The sequence below is a fragment of the Mauremys reevesii genome, linkage group 2 (assembly GCF_016161935.1).
Source record: "Mauremys reevesii isolate NIE-2019 linkage group 2, ASM1616193v1, whole genome shotgun sequence".
Classification (NCBI taxonomy): domain Eukaryota; kingdom Metazoa; phylum Chordata; order Testudines; family Geoemydidae; genus Mauremys; species Mauremys reevesii.
In genome coordinates, this window is record NC_052624.1 from 5,978,283 (window position 1) to 5,995,558 (window position 17,276).

Here is a 17,276-nt window from a genome sequence, read left to right on the forward strand (position 1 = left end):
GGCTCCCCATAGGGCCCATGTGGGTCTTACCCCCACCCAGCTCCAGCTTCCAGCCTGGCCTGGGGGAGGGGCCGACGAGACACATCTGGGCCATGGTAAGAACCGCAACTGGGCAGCTGTGGGGAGCTGCGGACCCTCCACCTGCCCTGGGTGGGTGGCCTGGGGGTTAGGGACATGGGCTAGGGACTGCTCTTGCCCCCACCCCTCAGCAGGTGGAGGGTCCGCAGCTCCCCACAGCTGCCTGGGCTCCCTGGGCCACTCATACCCGGGCTGGGCTCCAGCTTCTGGGGGCGGGGCCTTTGGGGGAAGAGGCGGGGCAAGGGGCCGGGCCTCTGGCAAAAAGTGGGAGGGGCCATGGCCCGTTGCCCCCCCCGTTTCGACGCCCCTGTTGCCAGTGCTTCTATATCCTGGGAAATTTCCCAAAATCTGGGCATTTTTGAGTAGAAGGTTTCAACTTGGGAACTTTCATTCAAAACCTAAATAATCCTGGGAAAATTTCATGAAAAGTAAAAGACTTTCCAAATCTCAAAAATCCTGGGAAGTTTTCATAAAAAGTAAAATATTTGCACTTTTTAAAAATTTCCCTCAAAATGCGTTCTTCGATTGGTGAATATTTGTCACGTGGTTTTCATAATCGGGCTGCGCTGCTCTCCTATTGGTGGTGCTTCAATGTACTATATCATGACAGCACAAGTGAAGTGACAAGTGCGCACATGCACTCACAACAAACCAACCTCAGCAACGGCTGGCTGGCAGGCAATGAGGAGATGGTCGTCAAATTTATCTTCTAGGTGAGGTTTCTTCCAATAATTACATAGATTGCAATACTTACTGATCATGATTAGTTTCTTGATCTGTTATTAAATCTCTAAAAATTTGTATTTTGTGCTTGCAGTTGCACAGAGAATGTGGACCAGAGCGTTCGGCTGTTTATAAATTTGTAACAGCACCTTCCTCCAGACAAATATTAAATGTCTTCGCCTACTGTGTTAGGTAATAATATATAATATGTTCCCTTCTTTGATTTAAATATAAGTTGAAATATACATTACACTAATAATCACATTCCATTATTTCAGAGATCTCTTTCCATTTTTATCTAACATAAAAAATGAATGAAGAGACGGGTAAGACTCGTGAGAAGAGGAAGAGGACGGCAGGAGGAGACAAAGATCCGTCCACGTCGAAATGAAAACAACGGGAGAGCACCCCCAACAGAGTATTAAAGACTCAGGGTGAACTTCCACCAAAAGAGAAGCCATCTACTTTCAAAAGAGCCTGTCAAGACTCGTGGCTTCAAGAAGGTAAATACCAAGACTGGCTGCAGAAAGTAGAAAATAATCGTCTTTTAGCTTATTGCAAATGTTGTGATGTAAAAATCCAGGCAGGTACTAGTGAGTTAGATAAGCAGGCAAATGGTAAAAAACAGAAACAAAAGGTTGCGACAGTATCTAATACAGAGAAAATTGCTGATATGTTTAATAAACAAGATTGTGAAATTAAAAAAGCACAAAAATTTGAAGAGCAAGTTAAAAATGCAGAGATTAGATTGGCCTGTTCCTTTGCTGAACACGTCAGTATTCACTTGACTGAAGTAGTTAAAAAATGTTTCCCTGATTCCAAAATTGCTGAGGCTGTAACAAATCAAAGATTATTCAGGTCAATTCATGTTTGCAAATATATCTGAACTGGCTAAAAAGGTTTTCACATTACCGCATTCAAATGCAGCATGTGAAAGAATCTTTTCCATGGTAAGTGACATAAAAACCAAAGAAATAAACTGTATGACAACCAAAACACTCTATTCTAGTGTAGTTATATGGTCAGCTTTGAAAGCAAAGCAAGAGAAATGTTCTAATTTTGTAATTACTATTAAGCACTTGTATTTACATTGTAAATATATGTACAGTAAAAATGACAGTGATAAAACTAGTAAAAATATTAATGATGGTAATAATGTTCCTAGTGACGACTCAGACCATATGTCAGAAAATGGATAAAACTCAGAGATTGTAAGGAAAGTTATATAAAAGAGCGTTATTTGCTCTGTTTGCTTTTTTATCTTATTTTAAAATCATATGTTTACTTTTTATTTTTTCAAAGTAACTTTGATGTACAGTACACTGCAGGGCACATGCTGTACTTATTAATACTTTTGTTTTTAAAATAGTGACATTTGTGTAAAATACATTGTTTTCTATAATTTCAATCCTACTCCTCATGTGTTAAATATGCTATTTACTGTATAAGTAACATATGTTTTTCAATTGTAAACGTGTCTATACATATACTAATGTGACAAAGTGCCTCCTCTACCTTGGTGGGTCCTGCGCTTATTGGCGGATTTGCTCACCTCAGTGATCTTCCCCTCTGGTGGAACCCACAGTCCGGGTCAACTCCTCCTGTGTCTGATCAGGAGTTGGGAGGTTTGGGGGGAACCCGGGCCCGCCCTCTACTCCGGGTTCCAGCCCCAGGGCCCTGTGGATTGCAGCTGTCTATAGTGCCTCCTGGAACAGCTGTGTGACAGCTACACCTCCCTGGGCTACTTCCCCGTGGCCTCCTCCCAACACCTTCTTTATCCTCACCACAGGACCTTCCTCCTGGTGTCTGATAACGCTTGTACTCCTCAGTCCTCCAGCAGCACGTCCTCTCCCTCTCAGCTCCTTGCACCTCTTGCTCCCAGCTCCTCACATGCGACTCTCACTGACTAACTGGGAGGGTTTTAACTAGTTCCAGCCAGCCCTTGATTGGCTTCAGGTGTCCCAATCAATGTAGCTATCTCCACTGCCTTCTAGAAAGATCTTAATTGGCCCCAGGTGCCTTGATTAACCTGGAGCAACTGCCATTTGGTTACCATGGTACCAGGGATTTGGTTAGCCTGGGGCTAACATACCTGTTCCTCAGTACTTTACTGTAGCCATCTGGCCTTGCCCCATCACACTAATTATAATAAATGTGAAATATCTTGAACAAATAAGAATATTTTGGATATAATATATATTATATCGTTATTAAAATACACTATTACGTTCCTTTGAGATTTTGAAATAACCTGCCCCCATTCATGCTGTGCTATTTCAGCTTCCTCAGGCAGCCCCTGGGCCATATGGCACCTGGGAATTTTCCCCCAGATTTGGGAAATTGTTAGCGCTACGTTGGGAAAAGTTGGCCTCACGATACAGAAGCACTGCCTGTTGCCAGTCCATTCCCTTTCCCTGAGGATCCTGACCAGTAGCAGCCCAGCAATGTTCAGAGCTTGAGATTTTCCCAGCAGCAGAAAGGAAGACGAGGTGGAAATAACACAAGTGATCTTAAGAAAGATCTCAGCTCATAGACTTTAAGGTCAGAAGGGACCATTATGATCATCTAGCCTGACCTCCTGCACGATGCAGGCCACAGAATCTCACCCACCCACTCCTGTAACAAACCCCTAACCTATGGCTGAGTTACTGACGTCCTCAAATCGTGGTTTAAAGACCTCAAGGTGCAGAGAATCCTCCAGCAAGTGACCTGTGCCCCACGCTGCAGAGGAAGGCGAAAAAGCTGGTGAAGCATGCGAGGATTCTACGGCCTGAGGATCTGCATTCACCCGCACATTGCACAGCGTGCAAAACGAGGAGCTGCTGTTGCATCCTATCCAGGGATGGGGACGGGGTAGTGGGAGGATCAGTGAATTAGAGACAAATCAGCTAAGGGGAGATTTTCAAAGGAGCTGATGGGGCCCCTTTGTGTTTAAGAGGCTGGTCCAGTAGGCAGGACATTGGCTTAGGTCTTTGGAGGTCTGGGTCAAAGCCCTCCCCTGCCACAGACTACCTGTAAGACTTTGGGCAAGTCACTTAGCCTCTCTGTGCCTCAGTTTCCCATCTGTACAATGGGGAGAATAACACAGCCCTGCCTCACATGGGAACTGTGAGTGTAAGTACATTAAAGCTTGTGAGATGCTGAGATCTTGCAGTAACAGGGGCTGTGTAAGTGCCTTGGATAGACTAGGCTGCTTTGAAAATCCCATCTTAAACAGTATGGGGCAGAGGACACACAGTTGAGCAATTCTGATCCCATCTGGCAGAGGAACACCAGCGCATCCACCATGCCTGCTCTATAGTCTATTAGACTGTTATCCCAGCCACCTGCAGCTTCCTCGCCAGTCCCTAGATGTATTTATTCTTGCTCCATAATTAGAATCCCCATTGATCCATTCTGAGACGCCACGTGCAACTGTCTCGAGATCTTGCAGAGAGACCAAAGAGAGCTAGACACACACACACAGAAAGGGAGGGATTTCTAGGGCAGGACACCAAAGTCCGCGGCACGGAGGGACGAAGCTATTAAAAAAAAATCCCATTGAGTAATACTTAAATACAGGAACACAGATAAATATAACACCAGGGAACAGCTGAGCTGAGATTCCAGCCTTCCAACCCCTCCCCCTCCCATGCTTCAAAATACCAAAGGAGTTAAAAATATGGAGGACTCCTGCCCCTTTAAATCCCACAACCTGCCCCCATTCATGCTGTGCTATTTCAGCTTCCTCAGGCAGGCCCTGGGCCATATGGCACCTGCCTCAATCAACATCCCATCCAAAATCCAAGAACAAACATTGACAGCCGGGCTGCCAGCCCCTGCCCCCGAAGTCCAGAGGGCTCAGGAAACTGAGCCTGCAAACTTTGCACCCTCCGGGAGGCTGGGTTCCTCCTGCATGTGCCCGCTGCCAAGCCTGACCCAGCCTGCAGCACCCCGGAGGCCAGCGTATCCTCCGCCCGCCCGAGGTGTCGCGTGCGTGCCCCAGAAGGGCTGTCCCTTGCTGGACACAGCACAGAAGCCTTCCCACTTGGGCTGAGGTGGGTGAACAAGCACCCTGAGCACTGCAGGGAGCAGGAGAGGTGCAGGGCCTGGAGGGGCACAAGCAGGCAGTAGATCAGGACGGGGCTGTGTCAATGCACAGCAAGCCACAGCCCGTGCTCCAAAAGCTTCGTCTGCCCAGCAGGTGGGAGGGGTGATTCCCGGTCCGGATAGACGTAGCACTAGCTTGAGCAGAGTTGGCACCTAAAAACAGCAGGGTTGCGGCAGCGGCATGGGGGGGTCTGCTTGGGCTAGCTGCCGAGTACGTTCGACCTCGGGTGAGTCCCTTTCCGTCTATGTAGGGCCGGTCGGGAATTTTTCAGTGAACTGTTTTCCCAAGGAAAAATAGCGACTCATCGAAACCAAAACCGTGCATGGGAAAGGGTCGGTTTTGAGGAATGTCATGACTTGAAAACGTGTGGTGGGGAGACAGTTCTGCCATTGTCAAAACATCTCATTTCGCCATCTTCTAAACGAAAAAATCCCCGTTTCCCCGTCTGAAATGGCTTTTCGTTTAGAAGTCTGAGCTAACGATAGAAAGACGTCTTTTTTTTTTTAAATAATGATTGAAATAGAAATGAATTGCTTTGAAATGACCAAATGAAACATTTCGCCTGATCCGAACCAGAAAAAAAAAATTCCATTTGGTGGCTCATGAACATTTTTGAGATTTTGACATTTTGTCCTGATTAGGGATGGGAAAAGCTTTCAAAATCTCAAATATTTTCCCAAGATGAGAAAACCATTTCCTGCCCAGCTCTACCTATTTGTCTATTCAGACAAGCAGGGAGTGTCTCTAGTTATATGTTTATGCAGCACCAAGCACAATGGAGTCCTGATCTCAGTTGCGGTATCTAGGTGCTACTGCAACATAAATAGTAAAACATGCCCCGGGCTTTTATACACATAGGTTTTGAAGCTGGGAGTGATCCACCGTCTGGCCATACATAATGTATGACACAGAACCTTCCCTTTCAATAGAGCATTTCCATCAGATTCAGGAGGATGGAGGATGGTGGGGAGAATAAACATATATAAATAAATAGACGTTTATCCCATATGCAAGGAAGGGAGAAAAGCAGAAAGCTCCATGAACCACAAAGTAAAGGCATCTCTTTCCAGGTGGTTGGCTAGTCTGCATTTAAAGCATCATTACCTGGGAAACATAAGAGTCCTCGGTCAGTTACACCTATGTAAATCCAAAGTGACTCCAGCAAAACGGGTGTTTAAAATGTTTAAATGTTTAAAATTCTCTGCATCTGTTCCTAGTGCCACTTTAGATGATGATTTAAACTGGGTGGGAGATGCACAAATCTAATTTGCTTCTCACTGCTTAAGAGGGTTGCTTATTTATTTCTTTCTTTTCTTCTCTCTGATTAGCATTATTTGTTGTATTGAGTGTCTTAGAGGCCCCAGTCGAGATCAGCGCCCTGCTGTGCTAAGCACCGCATGTATCATAGCAAGACACAGTCCCTGCCCAGAAGAACTCACAGTCTAGATAGACAAGACATAAACATGAAACTCTATTATCCCCCTTTTGCAGAAGGGAAACTAAGGCACGGCACAGTTAAGTGACTTGCCCATAGTCACACAGGAAGCCTGCGGCAGAGTTGGGAACTGAACGCAGATTTTCTACATCCCAGTCCCAGTGTTGCCAACCCCAAGCTTTTGAAAATCATGCATCAGGCCCCCAAAAATCATGAGATTGCTTCAAAAATTGAGAGTAAAAACAAAACAAAAAAGACATTGGGCATTAATTTGATATGCCTTTGGGGGCTGATCCCATAGGGTGCACCCAAGGTCACATTTTTCAGCTTTTCTCCACTACCACAAAGGCTAGAAACTTCCTTTTCCCCCGCAGAATGATAGCTGAGATTCTCAGGGAATCACATGACTCCAGAAGCTGGGGCTTTAAGGCAAACACCAACTATTGGGAAATACCTGGTAAAATCACAAGCATTGGCAACACCGCAGTCCAATGCCTCACCACAAAACCATCCATGCCTTCCATTTGGATCGTGAAACTAAATTGCTGACTTTCTCCTGCTATTTGCTTGTCACTTTCACTTCCTGCTTCTCTTGCACTTAGACAACATGCTTCCAGCATGACAGTAAAAGATCAAAATAAAGAACCAGACCTGTTCTCATTGCAATCCAATCAAATCTATGGCATCATACGTATGTAGTCATAATGGCTTTGGTAAGACTTCCTTTTTGATGATATTCCTAAATTTTGAGAATGGCCCTGCTAAAGAGATTAGCAGCTAGTAGGCCAAAATTTTCAAATCAGAGTGCCCCTAAAGTTAGACACCTACATAAAATCAATGGATTATATAGGCGCATTGACGATAAAGCCAGAAGGAACCATAGTGATCACCTAGTCAGACTTCTGGTACAGCAGAGGTCATAAGCCTTCCCCAAATTAATTCCTGTTTGAACTGAAGCAGATATTTTCGATCCAATCTTGATTTAAAAATTGGCAGTGGTGGAGAATCCCCACGACCCTGGGCAAAGTGTCCCAGTGGTTAATGACCTTCACTGGTAAAGACAAGCAGCTTTATTTTCAGAAGTGCTGCAGTTTGGGCTATAAGGATTCCTGCTAAAGTCTGCAAAGTGGCCTCCATTCTGGCTGTCCAATTTGAGACCCCTGAAGCCTGATTTTCACAGGGGTTGAGCAATCCCAGCCTGCACCTGCGGTCGATGGGAGCTGCAGGGGTTCGGCCCGGGCACCTCCAAGCAACAGGCCCAAGGAGTGTCAAGCTGGGCACCCAAACCTGTTGGGCTTTGGGCGCCCCACGAGAAAAGCCTGCTGGCATGCTCTGTGCCTCAGTTCCCCATCTGTAAAACAGGGGGCAGGGCGGGGGGGATTCTGAAATGGTTCTGCCCCAGCAAAGACCTACAGCTAGAGAGAGAAGCAATCGTGACACGAATGCAACAAGCTTGACCAGCCGTAAGCCAGTGCAGTCACTGGAGATACGTGGTCTTCTCCCCGTCTCTTGGCCTCTCGGAAGAGGTACAAGGGCTTTGAGTTTAACTGCAGACTGAGAGCCAGTCACACACACACAAGGCCTTTCCTGTGGGTTGCACTGACCCAAGTGCAGAGTCACATTCCATCACAAACGTGCTGCTGCTGCCGCCACAGCTCCATATTGGCCCATGCTAGGATCGAACTGGGCACCTCTGGAGCACAAAGCCTTCCAGGTTGAGTGCAGTTTGTGACACACTCTCATCCTCTGTGGAGCGGGCACAGAGAGGCCCAACACACGAAGGCGTAAGATACACTGGGACACCCACATACAGGTACCCAGTTCTTTTCCTCAGCAGATTTCAACATGCTTTTACAACCAAGGTCAGCATCACGATCTTCTTTTTACAACAGGGAAACTGAGGCACAGAGCAGGTCCAAGGTGACCCACCAGGTCAGAGCTAGGCATAGAACCCAAGTTTCCTGAGTCACAAGTTAGTGCACGGCCTGCTAGGCCACCCTGCCTCCTGCTGCAGGGGCTACAATCATCTGATCATAGACGACCCTCCTTTTCATGCACCTGCATCTAGATTAGGGATGGGCAAACTACAGCCCAGCGGCAACCTGGCCCCCAGGCATTTTAATCTGGCCCTCAAGCTCCCGCCAGAGAGCCAGGTCTGGGGCTTGCCCTGCTCCATGAGGCTCCGGAAGCAGCAGCATCTCCCCGCTCTGGTTCCTATGCATAGGGGCAGTCAGGGGGCTCCGCACGCTGCCCCCATCCCAAGCGCCACCCCTGCAGCTCCCATTGGCAGGGAACCACGGCCAGTGGGAGCTGCAGGGGTGGCACCTGTGGACAGGGCAGCGCGCAGAGCCGCAGGCTGCACTTCCGCGTAGGAGCCGGAGAGGGGGACGTGCCGCTGCTTCTGAGAGCTGCTTGAGGTAAGCGTCCCCTAGATCCTGCACCCCGACCCCCTCCCATATCCCAGCCCCCTGCCCCGGTGCTGATTCCCTTCCCGCCCTCCGAACGCCTCAGTCCCAGCCCTCACCCTCCCTGCACCCCAACCCCCAATTTCGGGAGCGTTCATGGCCCGCCACAATTTCCATACCCAGATGTGGCCCCTGAGCCAAAAAGTTTGCCCACCCCTGACCTAGATTCTGCTCTTCAGCACTCGCTACTTTGCACCTACAGTTGTGCCTCAGGGCTTCAAAGGAAAGACGGGGGCCATGGATCAGCATTCACGTCGCACACCCCTCCAGTACCCGGCCCGGGCCGGGGACGCTAATGATCCAACCAGAGAACCAAATTTGGGGTTGAATCCTGGTCAGCTGCCACCCGAGGCACGTTGAGCATACGCTGAGAAGAAGAAAGGAAAGACCCCAAACCCCTCACCTTGTCTATATACCGCAGAACTGCACCAATCCCAGCCAGGTAGTGATCACTCTACTGCCACAGCTGCCCCAGCGCAATCCTGGAGGAGCGACGGGATAAACCGGGACAAGCCATGATTCGCACCCAGTTCCCACCAGCCAAAAGCTTCTGTGGTGCGAGACGATCGCCAGTGGTGGACATCCACTGAGTAGCCTTAAGAAGCTATCCAGAGATCCAGCCGGGCGGCGGATGATCTGCAAAGGCGCTATGCCTTTTGGGAGTCGGCTCCTGGCAGGTGTAAGCCGCCTGGCTGCAAATAGCAGCGTCACCCGCCTACCCAAGGGATGCACACCAAGGGCACCCGCACTGAAGGGCACGTGGCCCGGATGCAAGTGGAGGTTTGCAGAACCTGGAGCTGGAGTGGTGCTAAGAGCTTTGCAGGCGTCCAGCTGTAGCCCTGTGGACCTCAGGAGCTTGGCTGCAGTTAGGGCCACCTCAGGGGACAATATGGACCGACAGTTAACCAGGCGAGTGTAGGGACGCTTCACTGCCCCGGCAAAAACATCCTCAGCCCCCTGCCCAAGCGCAGACCCTCCTGTGCTCCGGAGGAGCGCAGAGCCAAGACTGACAGTGAGGAGGAATAGCTCAGTGATTTGAGCATTGCCCTGCTAAACCCAAGGTTGTGAGGTCAATCCTTGAGGGGGCCATTTAGGGAACTGGGGTAAAAATCTGTCTAGGGTTTGGTCCTGCTTTGAGCAGCGGGTTGGGCTACGTGACCTCCGTAGGTACCTTCCAACCCTGAGATTCTATGATTCCAATGTGAAAAATCTGTGTGTGGGGGGTAATAGAAGCCTACATACAAAAAAGATCCAGCAATCAGGACTGTCCCTATAAACTCAGGACATCTGGTCACCCTACACAGGGTAGTGTGGGAGGGAATAGGCCTGGGCAGCTGGCACAGCTCCTAACACCTTGCAATCAAGAAGACATCTGTTGGCATCTTTTCCCCCGTCAATGGTTTTCACCTCTTGGCTTCACATCACCTCCTTTTGCCAAAAAACTGCTTGCAGGGACGGGCTCGAGGCATTGTTTCGGTGTTAGCAAAATGCAGAAAGGCACAGCAGGAAGAGGGCTGGGTGGAGGAGGGCTAGATAGTGATTCTATCCAGAGCCTGTAAAATAAAAAGGTTTTCCTTGCCCCCAGAGGAGGCCACGGGGTAATTATGATAATGTTTTCTGGTATTTCCATTTCATTGGCTGATCTCCCAGCCACTAAAGTAAACCCCAAGTCTCAGCGGAGAGGTCATATTCATCCTTGTTTATGGGACTCATTTTCAGAAATAACAGTATCCTTTTTGTGAAACTGCCCTGGCAGCGGGTCAGAAAACGAGCCGAAAGCAAATAGATTCCTGGTTACAGTGAAAACGTTGCGACGGCTTACTGTACCGATACACGGGGCTGTGGGGGACGTGCCGTCCAGATCACGATGAATTGTTTTCCTGGAGCAGAGGGGGAAATTAAACAATTTGTGCTCGTAATTGCAAAAAACAAACAAACCCAGAGGTGGATCCGAGCAGAGTGAGAACGTGGCAGGCTAGGCAGTGAGGCGGAGCCCAGGGGTGCATCCGGGGTGCAGAAATGTCACCCTGGGTCAAGTTCTAAGTGGCTGATCAAAAGCTCACTGAGGGCAACGGCAGCTTTTCCGCTGACTTCAGATCAGGTGCTATCCCCTCGCCGGGTTCAAACGCCACCTTCTTGTGCGTTGAATGCAGGTCCAGACCAGTTTCTGCGGCCCAGAGACCTGGCTGGCTCCAACGAAGCCAGAGGTTGTGAGCTATCCGCTGCGGAGGAGCCTGCAAAGGTCTGCCACTGGGATGGCAGGGCGTGGCGGGAGAGTCATCAGCAAACCAGGCCCGGTGAGGTTCTAGCTCAGCCCTTCGGAGCGGCTGGGCGGAGGACGCAACGGAGAAGGAGAATTGGAACATCAGCTCAGGGCGGGTGTCCCTTGTTGGAGCAGACGCTGCCCAGAGCTCTACAGCAGCAGAGATCACTGGCCGGGTATCAGGAGCTCCTCCATCGCCACGGGCTAAGGTCAGCGGCGCTGGAGGGGTTCCCCGTCCCCAAGCTCCTTTGTGTTTGCGTTTAGATCTGGGGCCAGCAGCACCAGCTGCTATAAAGCAGCATCACTTCCGTGGTGCTCATTGGCCAAGGCGGATTGACACCAGCTGAGGATCTGGGCCCTGCTTGGTAAAGAGGGAATTGGGTGAAGCATGCGGCATGTGGACCAGGGCTGATTATACCGTCTCTGCATGTCTGCGTCACCCACTGAAGCCAATGGAAGCGCTCTCCTGGCGCCCTTGTGCACTGGACTTGTTCGTTGTCTCATGCCCTTTCAGGAACGTGGCTGTCCCGTGCAACCTATTCTCTGCATCCCTCAGGATTAAACATGACCGTATTCTCCAGTGATACAAAGCATCTGATGTACCCCACCGGGGCAGGGGGACTGAAGGAGGGTGGCTTTGTGTTAAAGGCAGCGGATGACATCTTGGGGACTGGTTCAAAGCCTAGCTCAGTCGCAGCTGATTGGCTGGGCCAACTCCATCAACCAATTCCATCTTTGACTGCAGGTGACAGGTACCCTCCCCCAGCCCCAGCCCATCCAATCAGTAAATACATGCCTGGACTCCATGTCTTGTTATACTCTTAACAAACGATTGTAGAAATGAACTTGGATTCACTCAGCAGCAGAACTAGCCAGGAATCCCTGCCCCCCCCCCTGCATGAAAAATATTAGATTCTTTTTGCATGGGCGGTGGGGGGGGGGAAGAATTTTGGGTTCAGGGGAAAATGTTTTCAACAAAACATTTAGCAAAAATGGACATTTCCTGCAGAAGTTTCCCCCAGAATTGAGTTGGATATTTTTAACCCCCCCTAACTCAGCAGGTCTGCTTCCGGTGGGTACTCACTCACAGCTGCCAACACGAGTCAGGAAGAGGGGCTTGTACCTGTGTGAGCCCTGCGGAGCTAAGGGAGAGGGAGCCCACCAAGGAGCACTTCGAAGTCCCAACCAAGATCGGGGTCCCATTGGCCTAGACACGATCCACACTCGTAGTGGGAGACAGAGGCTATGTCTGCACCACAGCTTATGTCGGCATCACTTGTGTTGCTCAGGGGGGTGAATAAACCATATGGGTGTGAATAACCCACTCACCTGTGTGACATAAGTCACACCGACATAAGCACCAATGTGGACAGCGCTCTGTCGGAGACGAGAAGGGAACGTCTCCTGCTGACATAGCTACCGCCGCTCGCGGAGGTGGTTTTATTATGCCAACGGGAGAGATCTCACCTGTCAGCATAGGGCGTCTTCACCAGTGGTGCTGCTGCAGCGCTGTATGTGTAGACAAGCCCTGATTCCCTGCACCAAAGATCTTACACTCACATAGAAAAGAGAGCGGCGGTGAAATGTCTTGTCCGAGGTCCCCCAGCAGATCAGCAGTAGAGTCAGAACTAGAACCCGCATCGCCTGACTCGGAGCCCAGTGCTCTAGTCACTAGAGCAGGCCCCTTTTCTTGCTGCCAGCCACAGATGGTAAACTAAGCTCCAAAACAAGCCCACTGAGGTTTGGAAACAATGGGGGAGCACCGAGGACAAATTTACCCTTGGCAACCTTTATTACTAAGGATGCTGCACCTGAAGGAAAGAACCCAGCTTGACACTCAGCTCCCAGATTAAGGCTGCAGGGTAGGAGGTTCTTAAAACATAACCCTCTTTTTGCTTGTAAGCTGAACTCACTGGACATGTAGAAAAAAAAATAAACATGGTGCTATCCATAGATTCAGACTCAGAGCCCAGAAGGGACCACTGAGCTCCATTACACAGGCCATAGGACCTCCCTGTGTTAATTCCTGCTTCAAGTGCAAGTGCTCTGCTTGACTAGAGCAGATCTGTTAGAAAAACACTCCACCATGATTTAACAATGCCCAGTGATGCAGAATCCTCTACAGTACAACCCTCGATAGGACTTATATCAGAGTGCAAATTGCTAGACTGGATCAGGCAGTGGCTCATCCTGTTTCAGAGAGGGACCAGTACCCAATGCTTCAGGAGATGCAAATAATATTAAATCTGGGGTCCTTTTTATTTGCCTGGTGGCTTTTGAATCTTTAGAGTTTTTGTCACTTTTCTTCTAAATAGGTGGGGCTAGAAAGTGACTTTTGTTTTTAAATGCAAGCTGAAAAAAATCTCACTTAATCACCTGACTCCAGAAGCTGGGGCTTCACAAAAAATAGATCCCAAGAAGCGCAGTAAAATCACAGGAGCTGTCAACACTGTGTTGGAAATTTTAGCTGCTGCGCGGGGTGGTACCCCCCACCCCCACCACTCTCTCTTTCTTTCTCCACCCAAGTCTCTGCAAGAAAGACCCAAGCAAAATAACAAACCCGGTAGCATTTGTTGCGAACACAAACCGATCGGCGGGGGGCGGGGTGGGATCAGCTAGTCCACCTTATGTGATTGTGTTTTCAATGCACGGGCATTATTGCCATCATAAAGAATGCGGTTTGAGATTGATTTCCTGTCAGGTTCACGCTGGAAAGAATTTAAAATAAATAAAGCCGGCGTGCCAGTTGGCCCTGCTGGAGCTGCAGTAGCTAAGCAGCTACCCTGCTGCCAGGAGCGAAGGACAAGGGAGTTTGGGAGCTGAGCGATGGCCCACGCACAGTTCCGGGCCAGGGAGGAGTGGGGGACAAAGGCAAGAGAGCAACGGGGAAAAAATCCTGGCCCCAGACTCTGCCCTTGTCAATGGGGGAGGTCAAGGGGCCGGAGAAGGCCCTTGTGGCACAGTCAGATTGTCCACACTGAGCACATCAGCATGGAAATGATCCCTGATAATTACTCCCTGCACTTCCCCGACATGCTTTTGGGGCCACGGATGCTCTTTTTGATCCGGGTTTGTGCCCACGGGGGTCCTGCACTGGGATCGGGGCTGTGGAAATACAAACCAATAACGGGGATGATCTCGCCACGGCTGAGAGGCAGCTCTGCCCCTTCCAGCACTGCGTGGGGGGGCGGAAGGGGTGCTAGGGCAGGACATAGGAACCCATGACTCTCTGTCCTTGCACGTGCATATTTTTCTCCCCTCTGTGCCACTGGTGGAGGGGCTGGGAGGGGAGTCATTACAAGAGGACGAGGGGTAGAATGGTGTTTAAAGACTAGGGATGTAAAGGATGGGATAAGTCTGGGATAAGAAGAAACGGGGGGGGAAGGAGGAGGGGAATGAATTGGAAAGGAAAGGAAGGGTGAGGTGGTTGGTGGCAAGGAAGAGAGGAATGCTGGGGGATGTGCAGTGACAGTGCACTCACCTCCCAGCCCTGCTCATCCGTCCCCGCCCCCAGCTGAAAAGCATATGGGAATTTGGTGGTTTAATCCCACTCTCTAGACCACATCCTCAATCCCTCACCTGATCCGGCCCAGCCGGCTGCCTCTGCTCCAACAAGAGGACTCAGGGGGCTGCACTCTGGCACAGGGGCTGCAGGTGGCAGAACATACAAGGTAGCTCCTTGGAGACATCACAGCCAAGGCAGAAAATCCTGCCCTGACTTGGTACTGCAGGACATTTTGATTAAAAAAAACTAGAATGATCAAAATATGGCACATGATAAATGGATTAAAAACTGGCTAACTGATAGGTCTCAAAATGGGGAAACATCATGGAGCAGGTGTGTTTCCAGTGGGGGGGTCCCACAGGGATCTGTTTTTGCCCTAGGCCATTTAATATATTTAATCACTGACCTGGATGAAAACATCAAATCATCACTGATAAAGCTTGCAGATAGCATAAACATTGGGGGAATGGTAAATAATGAAGAGCCCAGGGTATTGGTTCTGAGAGATCTGGATCGCTTGGTAAACTTGGCACAAGCAAACAATAAGCATGTTAATACGGCTAAATGTAAATGTATAGATCTGGGAACTAAGCATGCAGACCGTCTTTACAAGATGAGGGACTCTATCCTGGGAAGCAGGGTCTCTAAAAATGATGAGGCTGTGGGGTGGGTCGTGGTGGATAATCAGCTGAACATGAGCTCCCCGTGTGACTTGGTGGCCAAAAGAGCATAATCAGGGGAATCTTGAGTGTGAGTAGAGAGGTTATTTTACCTCCATACATGGCATTGGTGTGACCGCTGCTGTAACCTGTGTCCAGTTCTGGTGCCCACAATTCAAGAAGGAGGTTGATAAATTGGAGAAGGTTCAGAGAAGAGCCACAAGAATGATAAAGGATTAGAAAACCCGCCTTACAGCGATAGACTCAAATAGCTCAATCTATTGAGCTTGAGAAAAAGAAGGTTAAGGGGTGTTGTGATTGCAGCCTGTAAGTATCTACATGGGGAACAAATATTTAATAATGGAGTCGTCAATCTCACAGAGAAGATATTCCACAATCCAACGGCTTGAAGTTGAAGCTAGACAAATTCAGACTGGAAATAAGGCTTCAATGATTTACAGTGATGGTAATTAGGCACTGGTACAATTTACCAAGAGTCACTGACAATTTTGAAGTCAAGACTGGATGTTTTTCTAACAGATCTGTTCTGGGAATTATTCTGGGGCAGGTCTCTGGCCTGTGTTATATGGGAGGTCAGACGAGATGATCACAAGGGTCCCTTCTGGCCTTGGAATCTATGAATCTCTGCCTTGCTTGGGGTTTTGTTGTGTTGTAAAAAGGATCTGCTCAGTTTTATTTGCCAGATTCTGCTCCACCTCCCACACAACCGTTGACATCGGCTCAGGCCTGGTCTCCTTGGAGAGCTGATGCAGTAACAAGAGAGCAGTTGCGTGCATGCAGGAGGACACTTGGTTTTGATTACATCGCAGGAGTGACTTAGGGAGTGCTAAGCTATACAATGAGTAGTTTGCAGCTGACAAAACTCAACACAGCTTCTCACTGGCCCTACCAAAGTAGACAGGTTTTCTCTGCATTTGGGTAACAGCTTTAGTAACATTCAGGACTCGTATAACCCACTGGCAAAGGGCATGACACAACTTCCCATTGTGGTGGACTGGCTAGAGGATAACAGCCTACTACTGCCACCCATGGAGGGAGAAATATCTTTAGCTCAAGCACTATAAGTCTGCACCATGTGTCCGAAAGGTCCAAGCCTGGAGAGTGAAATCCTCAAGCTAAAGTAATTCCCATCTAGATCACGATGCAGTTAGTACCATCTGTTTGAACAGCCCGGATGTTTCCACAAGCACTTAACTCCTGACATTGACAAGAGTTGGAAACGTGACCGAGACTGCTGCATGACCTTTAGTTGTTGAGATTCCCTGGTTGGTTCTGAAGTCTGACTGTTTTTCACGGGCTAATCCACCAGGAGCACCATAAAAGGAGGTGAAGGTTGGTCTGACACTGCAGGTTTGTATTTGTCTTGGCTGATGCAGCTATTTCTCTCTTATCTTCGAAAGACGATATGAGTGAGTACCCCGAAAGGCTCTGTGTTGGGCCCCATTTCCTAGAACACACGCTTCATGCTTGGTTACGATATTCTTTTTCTTTTAAAGCAGATGTTCCTCAGCTTTATTGGCCTCGTAAACTCCTGTCTCCGGAGACCATTTTGCAGCTATCTGGGTTACGAGGGAATGGATTCTATTTATTTTATTTTGACTTTTTATTGCTCTTTTGCAGGAACCAAACGGGAGGTGGAGCTTACCGGGCTCCGGAGAGGAGTCACGGGAGGGAACACGCAGCTCCCTCCCCTTCCAAACACCGGGAAGATGACATGAACACTTTGAAACTCCAGTATGCAAACTTGGACTTTTCAGGCCTCGTTTTGACTTGTCGCTCCCAATAGGTTTGCAATCTTTGAAGAAATGTCTGATTCCACTTACGCTTGGAGGGGTTGTTATCAAAGAGGAGGATACAAGCACGTTCCCCAATGGATTTTAATGACTGAATCACCCTCTCTCTGAAAATGCCCCCGAGCTGCTTCCTTTCGCTTGCAATTGGCTGACGTTAGAAAGAAACAAAGCAAAACAACGGCACTTGCGTTGGTACACGAAACCTGCCGGAGCACAAAGACATTTTCAGAGATCCCCAGGCTGG

At 49.0% G+C, this 17,276-nt stretch overlaps 1 protein-coding gene and 1 long non-coding RNA gene across 2 annotated transcripts in view; one reads left to right on the plus strand and one right to left on the minus strand.

Annotated features, from left to right (window-relative positions):
• Nucleotides 1-17,276, minus strand: part of PTH1R (parathyroid hormone 1 receptor) — a 165,034-nt gene that overhangs the window by 80,004 nt on the left and 67,754 nt on the right. The window lies entirely within an intron of this gene.
• Nucleotides 713-17,255, plus strand: LOC120398335. The gene is made up of 4 exons (XR_005594326.1): nucleotides 713-791; nucleotides 896-993; nucleotides 1,080-1,304; nucleotides 16,860-17,255. It is a non-coding gene; the product is annotated as an uncharacterized LOC120398335 (long non-coding RNA).